General features: G+C 40.8%; 1 protein-coding gene and 1 pseudogene across 6 annotated transcripts in view; both read left to right on the top strand.

Moving 5' to 3' along the window:
- ARHGAP26 (Rho GTPase activating protein 26) overlaps positions 1 to 14125 on the top strand; it is a 409289-nt gene that overhangs the window by 285428 nt on the left and 109736 nt on the right. The gene's annotated exons all lie outside the window — the stretch shown is intronic.
- On the top strand, positions 13304 to 13835 carry LOC114509157 (annotated as a pseudogene).

Raw genomic sequence — 14125 nt, forward strand, 5'->3', positions numbered from 1 at the left:
GCACTCATCAATCTGCCTCTTTGAGGCTCCCGTTAAATTTATTCTCCTCCTCTGCTCCTCATCATCCCACTTTGCACAGCACTGAATAGTTTTCAGAATTTTTTTCACCTCTCTTCCTTGCTTTGTCCTTACACTCTCCCTGAGAAGTAGATCAGAAGGTACTGTAATCCTTTTTTGGTCTCTGTGGCAGCCACAAACATTTATGTGCTGCCTTGCAAGTGCCACAGTCATTGGGATGGGTGGGAAATATTGAAATCAGAGGGGCTGATATTCTGAAGCTCAGATCCTTTCAAGTCCCTTGGCCATCAGCCTGAAAATAGCCCTGGCAAATATTTATTGAACACCTTGCCTGCTGGTCCTGGGCATACACTGATAAACAAGGCTGACAAACCGTGGTAAGGGGAGATTAACATCGTTTCCCTCCCAGCTGTCTCTATTTGTGGATCTAGGTAGACCCCCAGTGCACTTCTGCACCCAATACTGAGTCAGGAAAACTCACCCTTGTCCAACTTCATCAAGAGGGATTTGGTATCTTAGTAATATCTTCCTTCCCCATGAAATTTCATGAAAGACACATGAATTTATAAATACATAGGAATACATAAGTAGATGTAGAGCTGTATTTATTTTTTTAAAGTATAGAAGTTAGGTGTCATCCTTGCCTGGTGTGTTTTATTGTTTACTTGTTACTTTTGACCTGCTTTGCTGGAGACTGGTTGTTAATTCTGGGTCCTTAATAAAGCCATTGGATCAATAAACAGCTGGGGAAAGTCCAATATCATTACTAGTCAAATGAATGCAACTTCAGATGAGAGAGGCACAATATTGCTTACTACAATTTCAAACTAATAAAACCTTAGGGCTCAGAAAAACAAGCATGCTAAAACATTCTAGGTGAGAATATAAATTGACATAGGTCTCCTAAGTGACAGTTTGGTGACATATATTAAAAATGTATATACCCTTTTATCCAGATATTCCATTTCTGTGAATTCTAGAGGAAAAAAAAAAACCATTTATGCACATACAAGTTTATTTAAGTGTTATTGGAAACAATAAAATATTGAAAACAATCTGCATGTTCAGTGATACGGGATTTCTTAAATAATGAAATACTTACACAGTAAATATCCATCCAACCGTAAATATGTTGAATAAGACAATGGATATTTGAAAAGTTTGTAGTAATGTGGTAAGAACAGTTATAAAAATGGAGCATGCCCTGTGACCCCAGGTATGTGCACATACACATGTAGGACATAACATGAGTGCCTTAAAGCACTGGAGACAATTTAATTATTTTGGACTGGTGAAATTGTGGGTGGTTTTTGTTTGTGCTTTTCTGTCTTTTTCAGTTATTCCACAGTGGACAATTTTCATTTATAATACAAAAAAGAAAAAAGAAAACCTATGTTTTAGGGTTTTTCTTTTCTAATGATAACACCCAAAGAAAGAATAAAGGGTAACTATTTAGACATAGGCACTACCCTGAGGACCAAACTGACATCTGATGACATCTACTGAGTCTGTCTTAAAGAAGACAAGTGCATTTTGTTTTATTTCAGCACACGCCTCTGTGTGGAGGCGGCAGAGTCATATGTGGGCATGTGTATATTTAAGGGAGTGTGCACTCAGGTAGAGGGGTGTGTGTGCGTGTGTAGCCACATATCATAGCCTTGCAGTGCCTTGCTTCTTGTGGGAGCTGCATGGATCTGCATGTCCAGAGATGCTGCCTGTGCTTGGCTGACCACTGTGTTTCACACCCCAGACTCATGGCCACATGCTCTCTCATGTGGTGCCCGAAGTTCAGCTGCAGGCATCCTGTCTTCAGTGGGTCCGGAGTCTGTGGTACTTTCAGCTGCCCTAGGGTTTTATGAACCAGTATAGAATTGGTGCACCAATTATTTCTTGAAGCCACTTGTTATTTGTTTGTTTTTTAAGCACCAGATTTTATGTTTCAATACCAATTCATGGAGACGGCTCATTTTGGTGAGTGTAAGTAGAAGTGGTTTTCTGGCATTTTTATGGTGATTTCTCTGAAGCCTGACCTTTCATAAAGTAATGGGACTCCCTGAGTCTTGCTTTTTATCCCCTTAAGTTTTCTAAACACAAGCAGTCATTTGGAGGGGCTACTCTTTTGTCTGTTTCCCACCCTTCTTTAATGATTACTTAGCTTTTTATATAACCCATCCAAATGGTGGAACATGTCAACAGGATTGTGGTGTGGTTATCTCCTTCTGTATACATTTCCAAAAGGTGGCCTTTGGTTTGCAAGACTGAGCAGTAGATCTATTGGTGAGTGACACATTTTCAGGAGGAGCCACTTCCTAACTGGATTGAGGCCATAGAGATGGACGGGATGGGGGGAGCAGCCAGAAGCCGCAGGGCGTTCTCTTCATTGTGTGGGAAACCAGAGGGGTGGCAAGGATTCCAGTGCTTCCAATTGTGTTAAACAGCTGTTGACAGAGTCTCCAGAATTCCTGTGGAAAAGGAAGTGAACTCCTCGGAATAGAAGTTTTAAAGAGGCCTCGGGCAGGCATCACTGACATTTGTGGTTAAGGATACGACTTGTTGCTTATGTGTCTGCATGAGTGATTTGCAGATTTCTGGCTTGTCCTCTGATAAATGGGCTTAGCTCCTGTGTCTGCTCCTTAGAGTGACCTTCTCTGGCCTACCTAAGATGGTCCTCCTTACCAGCTTTTATCACATGCTTCTTTTTTTTTTTCTTGACACTTTCACAGTCTGACATTCTTACTGATGGATTTGTGCATTATCTATCTTCCCCACTGGAATGTAATGCCAGTATATTGAATGCGGGGATTTTATGAGTCTCTTTCACTGCTGCATCCCAGGTCCAGAAGGGGGGCATCACGTCTTGTGGCCATTGAGTCAGTGTTGGGGATGAGCAAACATGGTACATTCAAGGGACGTGTAGAAGGCCACAGTAGCTGGGGCTGTGACTGAGGGCAGAATGGCATGACGAGAGGGTGGAGAGATAGGCAGGGTCTAATGTGTGAGCCAGGGTGAGGAGTGTGGAGTCATTCAAGGATCTGATTTCATTAAGTTTGTTTCATCCCTGTGATTCATCACTATCCACATTGGCTTGCTAAAGTAGACTATTGATGGCTTTTCTATTGGGAGTCAATCAGGTACCACTGTGGCCTTGAAGTGCTTCTTCATCCTACATTACATTTCTCAACCCCTTCTTCACAACTGTCAGCTTGGCATTCTTCACCTGTCTTGCCTGATGAGCCTGGCAAAGCAAGATGACCACAGCTGGGGTGTCAGGCTGTGATGTCAGCAGAATTGAAAGCATGTAGAGCTTGGTCATATAACACTCTGAATTCTCCACTGAAAAGTACTGGGTTTGGACTTTGTGAATGACCCTCGCTGAGAGCCTGAATGATGGGTAGATCGGGGGCCTGGATCTTACGAATCATTTGGTGTCTTGCTTAACTAGACACTATTGGCTGTTCTCTGCCTAATATTACATTGGTTTTCTCACATTGGACATCTAGTTCCTATTAGTTAACACTATGCTCTGTTGTATAATTTGCTTCCAATGTAGCATAATTCAGTGCATTTCCAATTCTGTGCTTCCTGTGAGGAGAATAAATCAGGTTTTGCTTTGCATACATTGAAGTGGTAACTGTATTGGCACAGTTCCCTGATGAATCTATTTTTGTGACTAAGGCAATAAATACTATCACAGAAGGGTATGTGTGTTTTCTAACATGTATCACTGTGTATAAACACAATTATTTTATATGTACAAACAAGTAAGATGAGCCATTTTTTCACTTGGTCTTGAACTTACAGTGAAAATAGTGCAGCCAGGAGCTAAGAGATGTTGGCACAGAGCTTCAGCAGTATGGAGATATACGAGTATATTAAGGCGTAGTCCACTCAGATTTTTTTTTCTAACTTTTACACGGGTTCTGAAAAGCGTGTTGTCTTTTCTTTTCTTTTTTTCTTTTCTTTTTTAGAATTCTATTCTTTAGCATCAGAGATACAAACATATAGAATGTAATTTTTCTTCGATGTTAGCCGAAATTTCATCTTTCATTATTAGTACTTGTTGGTCTCTAAAACTTTTCCATGGTGTGTCAGCTCTTATACATGCAAATCCATGAATATTTCAGGGTGCCTTAAAATAATCGTTTTTCTTCTATTAGTGGAATAGCCACATGTAATAAAAAATTTCTGTGGTAGCACATATAGGTTTAAAAATTTGTTACTTTGTCCCTTGAATTAAAGCTAGTTTTTTTTTTTTTTAATTTGTTTCAGGCTCACGGCAAGGAATGTAATTTTCTCTGTTTCCTTTTTAGGGTGAAAGTGCACAACTCTTTAAAACTATGCCAGTAGATGGGTTACTTCCCTTATTGAAAAAAAACCTCTGTGAAAGGAGTTAGATTACCCAGGGTACATGTGTGCATGCATGTGTCTCTGCTCTCTTTTAATCTGTGAATCTCTCCTTGTGACATTTCCCATAATCCTGACTGCGGATTTGGAATCTCGATTCTCCTTCCAGAAAGGATTTTGGTTATCTCTCTAGAAGCAGAAATGAGGTTTGCATTTCAGGGTAAGTGAGGAGCTCTGACCGCTTAGTTTCAGAGCCCTCGTTCTGGTTGGAGCTAAGCCATGTGGCAATAGGCCTGTCCCTTGATTTTGATTTAGCTCCTTTTGTCCCTGTTCTTTCATCTGTAAAATGGAACTAGTCTCTGAATCTTGCTTCAGAACATAGCTATTTATTTTAACTAATGAAAGATTGTTAATATGATTAATTCAATGGGCTCTAATTATGGGCTCTGTGAATGTTTACTTGACATATTTAACATTGGTGCTGTTTGTGGGTGACGGGTAACTAGCACCTAGGCAAGGGTGTCAAACTCATTTTCACTGGCAGCCACATCAGCCTTGCGGTTGTTTTCAAAGGGTTGAATGTAATTTTAGGACTGTATAAATGTAACTATTCCTTAACAGTTAAGTGAGAGCTCGGTGCTGCCACTGGGTAGAAACACTGTGTTGGGCTGGGTAAAACAAGGTGGAGGGCTGGATTTGGCCTGTGGGCCTTGTGTTTGCCACCTGTGACCTAGAGGCTGGTGGTCTAGGTTTCCAGTTCAGCTTTGGCTAAGCAGTCTGTTCTTCCACCAAGCTTCCCAGTGGAGGGCAGTGCAGTGACTAAGGGAAATAATGTAAAACAATTTCAGAGACCCACCATGCTAACACACACACATAGGTGCAAAGGCATGGCGGCCAGCACCTTTTAGTACTCAAATTAATATGAACAGAGCTGTATTCTGTTTTTCTCATGTCCTGGATCCTCTAGTGTATATTATACTAGCTTGTGATGTTCTTATATCTATCTCTCTTTGAAAGTTAAGGAACCCATGAAATTTGAGCATTTAAGTCTTAGTAGCTAAGACCTTTCTGAGCCTATACAGAAGGGTAGCTAATATTATATCATCCTTCTGATTAGAATTTTCTCATTGGTTTTCATCTCATTCAGTAGAAAATGAAACTCTTACAGTGGCCTGCAAAGTCCTACTGTATCGGCCACCCCAAAGTCCATGACCTGTCTGACTTCTAGTTCCCCTTGCTCACTCCGAGGCAGGTACATTGGCTTTCATTTGGTGTTGCCAGCATGCCACAGATGTTTCCGCCTGAGGCGTCTGTATCTGCTGTTGCTCTTCTGTCGCTCTCTTCCCAGAGATGAACGTGGCTAGCTTCCCTCACTCTTTCAGGTAGTTAGTACGTGCCTCAGTGACACCTCCCCTGGCTACTTTGGCTAAAATTGCAATGGTCCCCCAGTGCTCCCTTTCCACCATATATTGATTTACTTATTGTGTCTCCTACCGCAAAAGAATGTAAGGTTCCTAAAGCAGGGAATTTGGGGGATATGTCTTTTGTTCACTGCTATATCCCCAGAATTTAAAGCAGTCCTTGGCACATAAAAAGGCACTCAAATATTTGATAACTGAAAAATAGATGCTGTGCTATTGGCTTCTGTGCCAGGTCACCTTGCACCTCATTCTTTGGGTAGAAAGCCCTAAGGCAGCTTCTCCGTGCCCTGCCTTTTTGGAGAGTGTTTGCCTAATGGTGATAGGCTGAGCCACTGAAGGAAGTGCTGCCACCAACAGGAACTGATGCATTCGCAGGACTTGGTGACATCAAATTGGCATACACTTGCGCAACCTTTATGCCTCCTCTCTTTATGCTTTGGCATCATTCTAGGTTTGCAAACATAAGCTTCAAAATAAATAAATCAGTGCTAACTTATTACCACTTATAATAAATCTGTAAGAGGGCATTTAAAACTGTAACATGTTTTGAAAATGATAATTGGGCTTTGTGTAGTTTGTTATATACACTGTCCGATATAAATGATGCCTCTATTTTATTACAAAATATTTTATTACAGAATCATAAGAATGTAATTCTGTAATATAACAATATCACCCTCAAACACACCATATGACATTTTAGGTGAAATATTAAAATTAAAACTATAAATTATTACACCCATATTATTACCCTACCAACCACACTTAATAGGCGTTAACTTCTGCTGGACCCTGTATATTTGAAATAGTTAATTAATTTTCTAGGAAGAAGTTTCCCTGGGCCAGCTTCTCTCAAGGTTTTTTGTATGTGAGTTCTGTTCTTCCCTATCCAGGCCCATGCCAGGGATGAAGAATACAGGTACAGGCTAGAGCCTGAGCTGACGAGGACCAGGGAGGGGAAAACTGATCAATTTACTCCTAGACGTAGGGATGTGCCACCCATATGCATAAGACAATTCAAATACCAAGTAACCAAGACAGTGTAGTACAAATAGAATTCAGGCTGGCTTGGTATTAGCCTAAATGACTGTGACTAATTTAGGAAAACTAGGCAGCTTAGCAGCAAAGGAATAATTCTTCTTATTAATGAAACCTAGTCTTTTCTGGAGGAGTTCCAGTAATTCCCATGGCACGGATTAGATTTCCACCAACACAAGCACTTTATACTGTTGATGGGCAGAGATGAACCTAATATCCTTGTTTGCTTTCAAAACACCTTTTTAAAAATAATCAGGTCCTCCTTTTACTCGTGATCTCTGTAAGGTTAGCCTATATAGAAAAGAAGAGAGGCAACTGAGATAAAATGGCAGGATACACATTGTATATGTTATATCTCATGTGTGTGCACATGTGTTTATGCACAAACACACTACATTGCACCAAAGCATTTAAGAGCAGCAGCTGTGGAATCAGGTGGCAAACTGCCTGGCTTCATATTCCAACTCTACTGCTCATTCAATATGTAACCCTGGACAAATTCCTGAATTTTCTGGGCCTTACCTTCTTCAGTGGCATAGTAATGGAACTTACATCATAGGGTTATTTTAAAGATAAGTGAGAGAATCAATTGGAGTACTTAGTGCCTGACTCACAGTAAGTGCTCAGTGAATGTCTGTTGCTGTTACTATTGATATCAATAATAATCAAAGCCAGGCAGGAAATAAAGGACTTTCAGAAATGGATAAGAAAAGAAAAAGTAAGACATGGGAGATACTATCCTTGAAGGTTTAGGTGTATTGAAAGGAGACTGGTATAATATTGTGAACTTGGGCTCTATTATATAATGTGTATTAGGTAATGCATGTAATAATGATAATTATACCTTGTAAATATTTTATGGCTTTTGTAACTTCCAGATTAGTAGTATGGCCAAGCAGAGCCACCTGGCTTGTTACATGCCATCAGTGTCAGGGTGAGCTGCACTGGCCACTACCCCTAACCACTGCCCCCAATTTGGCAAAGGATCTGAGACACCAGTAGGCTATGTGAAAGTTTAAACTAAGCATTTAGTGTAGCTGGGCCTTGATAGATGCCCTTAGGGGATGTGGCCTCCCAAAGCATACCTATGTTCTAAAATGAATAAACTCTGCCAGGTACTGAGGATGGGGCAGTGAGGGAGGCTAAAGCCATCCCTGCTCTCTCAGAACTTCTAGTAATAAGTGGGCAAGACAGGTGATGGCAGTGCCATGAATGACATAATTCAGTAGGTGCTAGGAAGAAGAATGAGGAATTGGGATTATAGTGAGAGACCTGATCTAGGGTGGGGTGTCCAGAAAAACCTCTCTGAGGAAGTAAGAGTGCTAACTAAGTAAGTGAGATCCAGAGAGAGAGGGGCTACAGTGCTTCCCCAGTGGTTGGAGAAAGGAACTACATTAACAACACAAGAAATTAAACTTGCCTGGTTAGCCACAAAAAAGTATAGTTCCAACAGCATCATTTCCAGATAATCTTTCTCAGCTCCAGAGTTTGGAGCTTCTCTACCCCTGAGAGGGTATCAGAGAGCAGAGTGATATTTACTGAAGCTTAGGTGCCCACCCATTCAACCACTTCAGCATTTGTAACATGGGGCATACCCAGGACCTGCCTATGTGCTGCAGAGGGTTAATTCCAAGATGATTGTGGGAAGGGGAGTAGCCAGCATATAAGCATCCCCATGCAATTGACTGTGAACATAATCATCTAGAGGGGACCACACAGTGTAAAAGGAGTGTCTGGGGCTGGGCTTTGCAGGGAGGTGGGCTTTGGATAGTTAGGGGAGGACTTGCCAGCAGGCCAGGGGCAAGTTGGTGCCCCCAAAGGTAGAGTGAGTGTGGTAGGTTTGCTGTAGTTTCTTGTGATGCTCTCAGCCTGTCATGCCAGAGGTGATTATGAAGAAGTGATGAAAAACAAATAATACTAGGTTTTGAACTTTTCTATAGATTTGGAGCATCTAATAATTTTGGAAGAGAAGGAATACCAAGAAGAGAAGTACAGATGTGTAGGGTGACAGAAGTCCTTGAAATATAGTTGGAGGAGGTAAGCCTTACTCCAGGCAGAAGCAGATTACTAGACATTCCTGGACAGGAGGTTAATGACATCACCAATGAACAGTGCAACTTTAAATTGTCACTTGCTGCTACTTCTGCCACTATCATCACCACTATGTGGACCACCAGTGTGAACAATAGCAGCTGTCATTTATTAGGCTATTCTTTCATGACAAGATTTACTTGCCTCATCTTACTTATTCAGCCTTAAAACTGTATGAGGTAGGTATTATTGCTTTTGGTTTACAAGTGAAGAAGTGGGTTTAGAGATGACAAGTGACTTGCTTACTATTGTCACCCAGCTGGGAATATGTATATCTGACTATAACCATTATGCTGTACTGTCTCCCTTAGCCCCCTCTCTCATGTTTGTAACTTGGAGATAATTTTTGTACTCCATGCACCTAAGAATAATAGCACTTTGCAAATTATAGATCGTGGCACGTTAGTGTGCATGAAATCAATTTAGTAGGTTTAAAAAAAGATAGAAAATATCAGAATTTATCACACTCACTGTTCCTGCAACTTGGTGTGTATATGTGTAGGTATGTGTGCATGTTACATGGGAAAATATATTTTATGGGGAAAATATGTTACATGGGAAAATAATTTTCTACCATGGGTCTGTCAGAAAGTTTGAGGGCTACTGTTCTAGTTTTTTGACGGTCAAATAAATGTAAAATGTTATTGCAAAGCTACTTGTAAGCTCTAAAACACCCTACAAGTCTAAACTTACGGCCATTATTTAACAATGGAAGCTGAAGCAAACAGATTAAGGATGGCAGATAAGTGTAGCTATGCTGTTCTTCCACTCCTCCCATCCATTGCAGGTTGTGCTAATCTGTCACCACATTGTGTCCAGTGGAACCAGGACCCAGCTTTGACATAACTTAACAAAGCACTCCAGGCCTCAGGAAGAAATGTATTTGTAAACCCAGCAATAAGCTTATGCATTGTTAGAGTACATCAGGAACAGGCTCTGGCTATAAAGTACTGCTTAGAACTTAGCTAGCTCTGGCTCTCATTTAACTGCTAGGAAAACAAATGCCAGCCCTATGGCAGCATGGGGGACTCTGCATTACGAGCCCCAAAAGGGTTGGCTACTGTCTACTTTTCTCATAACACTCCCTACCATCATCCACATCTGGAATTGATTTACTTCCATCTGCCTCTCGGAGAGTATCTGTCTCATCCAGAATCCCTATCCATTTTCCCTTGAAACAAAGGTGACAAGAGGCCCTTCTCCAAGGCCATTTTCTTTGGAATCTGATTTTTCCTCACTGATTGCAATTCATGAAGGAACAGCAGGGAACATGGGTGAAAATCTCCCAAACAAGGGCCCTGAAGACATGCCAGTCAGGAGATGTGCTGCTTCTCAGTTGATACAACAAACTCTTAGTGGTCACAAAAGGAACTGGGTCTCCCCCAGGTTAAAACTGAATGGGAACTTTTCCACTACAACCTGCAAAGGAAGCCTATGGAATTGGCAGTTTCCTTAGAAGGCACCACAAAGGAATCCATGTGAACCTAGGGACCTAAAAGATGTGCTAAAGATTCCTTCAGTGGAATGCTCAAGGCACAAGAAACTTTTGCATATGGATTTTAATTAAAGATTCAATATGACATTCTGGACTGTGTGAGAAAGTACTCAAGCAGCTCATGTACCAGCCTGGAAAGCAGGCTCTCAGTGTTTTATAGACCTTGCTAATGAATGAGTCCCGTGGCCTCTGCTGGACTGGGCTTCTCAGTGCTCTGCCAGCCTGCCTCCCACACATCTGTACATTCGTCAGACTGTAATGGATGACTAGTGCCAGCACAGGCTGAGGTCTAGGCCTTTCTGTCCGGGATGCATAGAGATCTCAAGCCATTAATAATTCAGTCTGGAGTAATGAACATAGCCATACCAAGTTGTGAGCAGTAATAACCAAGTGACAGATCCATTCATTACTTTACTGTACCAAAATATAATGGTAGTTAGTCATAAAAGGTGCAGGTTTTTTCCCCCAAAGTTTCATAAGACTTAGATCAATGTGTTTTTTCAACTCTAAAATAAAATGGATCATTAAAAAGGAAATTAATTATGTTGGATAGCCTCAAGCCTATTTATATTCAGACTTGCTTATCCAGAATCGCTGTACCTTTTTTTCCCAAATGCCTTTGGCCCTGGGGCCTGCAAATCTGAGTAATTATTACTTATTAATTAAATCCAAGAAATGGAACACAGCTCCAGACTTTGAAAGGGGAGGTTGGGATAGTTGAACACTTCCCCCCAAAATCATTATTAATAATTTGAGATATTATGAGTGAGTAGGTGCATTGAGAATAGTTGTTTTATGTCTACTGAGAAACTTCCATCATCTTTTAACACCTCAGTAAACAAACATTGTTGTGCTTCTCCTGGACCGAGCTTGTATTGTGCCTAGAACTGGTGGTGCCACCTAAAATATGCACAGTCTCTATCATAAGACAGTAATATAGACAATAATCACATATAATAAATACAGGATTGGAACAATACTTTTGCCTTCATTGAGAGGTGGAAGATTGAAGAAAGACTAACAAAAACTGCAGAAAGCAAGGGAACCATTGGATCTGAGCCATGCAGATCACCAGTTTGCAAAGCAAAGAGAGAAAAGTAAGAACATTCTAGGCAGAGGAATGACAAAGGCAGATAGGTGGGAAAGTAGAAAGTAAGAACAGATCATGAATTATACTAATTACTGCATTTCCCCTTCACTGTCACATTTAATCTACATAGCAACCTCATGAAGTAGGTACATTTTATACCCATCCACCCCCATTTTTAAGAAGAGGAACCCAGCTTTGGGGATCCAAGATGGTGGCAGAGTAGGTGGAAGTTACACTCACTCACCTCCTCCAGGACCAAACTGGAATTACAACTAAATTATAGAACAATTAGCCTGAATAACAAGCTGGAGACTAGCTGAAGAGAACTCTTATAACCAAGGATTTAGAGAAGAAGCCACACTGAGATGGTTCCAAACAGGTTGCCCAGGGCCAGTCACAGGTAGTATCAGTGTTAGTCTGCACCAGAATCTGTCCCAAGAGACACAGAACCAACACACCCAGTAGCCAGGTTCAGAAAACATCAGAACAGAATCCAGTAAGCTTCACAAGCAGCATATCCAAAGGGAGATCTTGACAGGCACCAGACCTAGCTGATATGAATCTGCTTTATGTGGTCAGTACCTGCACAGCAGCTTGCATACTATGGGCAGGGTTGAGCCTCACGGTCAACCAGCCTGAGAATCAATCCCATGCATAAATGGGCTAATATTAATCAGGCTTCTATTATAACAGCAGTGCCCATAAAACCCACGCAAGAAACATTCCTGGAGCACCCAGCTGAGGTGATGCACCAATGGGCACCACAGAATATGTACTACATAAGGCCACCATTCCAAGACTGGGAATCATAGCAAATCTATCTAATACACAGAAATAAATACAAAGAGGTAGTACCCAAAATTGAGAAGTGTGCCCAAATGAAAGAGGAGGAGAAATTGTGAGAAAAAGAGCTAAATGAGATGGAAGCAAGTAATTTATCAGATATAGAGTTCAAAACAGTGGTTATAAGGATGCTCAACAGCATGAAAAAGGACATAGAATCTATACAAAAGAACCAGTCAGAAGTGAAGAAGACAGCATTTGAAATGACAAATACACTGGAAGGCATAAACAGTAGGTTGGATGAAGTAGAGGATTGGATCACCAATGACAAGGTAGGGAAAAAAATCACCCAATCAGAGCAACAAAAAGAAAAAAAGTTTACAAAATGAGGGTAATTTTAAGGGGCCTTTGGGAAAACATGTAGTGTAACAACATCCAAATCATGGGGGTGCCAGAAGGAGAAGAGAGAGAACAAGGGACTGAGAACCCATTTGAAGAAATAATGACTGAAAACTTCCCTATGCTAGTGAAGTAAAAAGACATACAGGTCCAGGAAGCACAGAGAGTCTCAAACAAGATGAACCCAAAGAGGCCCACATCGAGACACAGCGTAATAAAAATGGCAAAGATTAAAGACAAAGAATCTTAAAGCAGCAAAAGTAAAAGACAATTTACCTACAGGGGACACCCATAAGACTGTCAGCTGATTTCTCAACAGAAACATTTCAGGCTTGGCATGAAATGCTCAAAGTGATGAAAAGCAAGGACCTAGAACTAAGACTGCTTTACCCAGCAAGTCTATCATTTAAAATCGAAGGTAAATAAAAAGCTTCCCAGACAAAAAAAAGCTAAAGGAGTTTGTCACCACCAAACCAGTATTACAAGAAATGTTAAAGGGCCTTCTTGAAGAACAAGAGGAAGAATAAAAGAAGAAGAAACAGAGGAACATACTTAAAAGAATAAAATGGCAATCAATATGTATCTGTCATTAGTCACTTCAAATATAAATATTTTTCTTTTCACCATCTTTCCTTCTTCCTGGCCACCACAGCCATGAAGGTCGAGCTGTACAGTTCCAGTGGGTACAAGATCTACTCTGGACATGGGAGGTGCTAGTCCAGGACCAACGGGAAGGTTTTCCAGTTTCTTAATGCAAAATGCATATCAGTGTTCCTTTCCAAGAGGAATCCTCAACAGATAAACTGGACTGTCCTCTACAGAAGAAAGCACAAAAAGGGACAGTTGGAAGAAATCCAAAAGAAGAGAACCCGCCGTGCAGTCAGGTTCCAGAGGGCCATCACTGGTGCATCTCTTGCTGATATAATGGCCAAGAGGAATCAGAAACCTGAAGTTAGGAAAGCTCAATGAGAACAAGCTATCAGGGCTGCCAAGGAAGCAAAAAAAAAAAAAAGGCTAAGTAAGCATCTAAAAAGGCAGCGCCTAAGCAAAAGATTGTGAAGTCTGGGAAGGTTTCTGCTCCTCGTGTTGGTGGAAAATGCTAAGTTGGCCAATCAGGTTTTTAAATAAAGACTTACAAAGTTAAGAATTAAAAAAATATATAAATGTTTTAAATGCTCCAATCAAAAGACAAGGGGTAGCTAAATAGGTAAGAAAACAAGACCTATATATATGCTGTCTACAAGAGACCTACCTCTGAATCAAAGATACACATAGACTAAAAGAAAGGAAGTGGAAAAAAATATTTCATGCAAATGGAAAAGAAAAAAAGCTGGGTTAGCAACACTTATATCTGAAAAAATAGACTTTAAATCAAAGGTTATAAAAAACAAAGAAGGGGCACTACATAGTGATAAAGGGAGCAATCCAACAAGAGGATATAACTCT

The sequence above is a fragment of the Phyllostomus discolor genome, chromosome 13 (assembly GCF_004126475.2).
Source record: "Phyllostomus discolor isolate MPI-MPIP mPhyDis1 chromosome 13, mPhyDis1.pri.v3, whole genome shotgun sequence".
NCBI lineage: Eukaryota > Metazoa > Chordata > Mammalia > Chiroptera > Phyllostomidae > Phyllostomus > Phyllostomus discolor.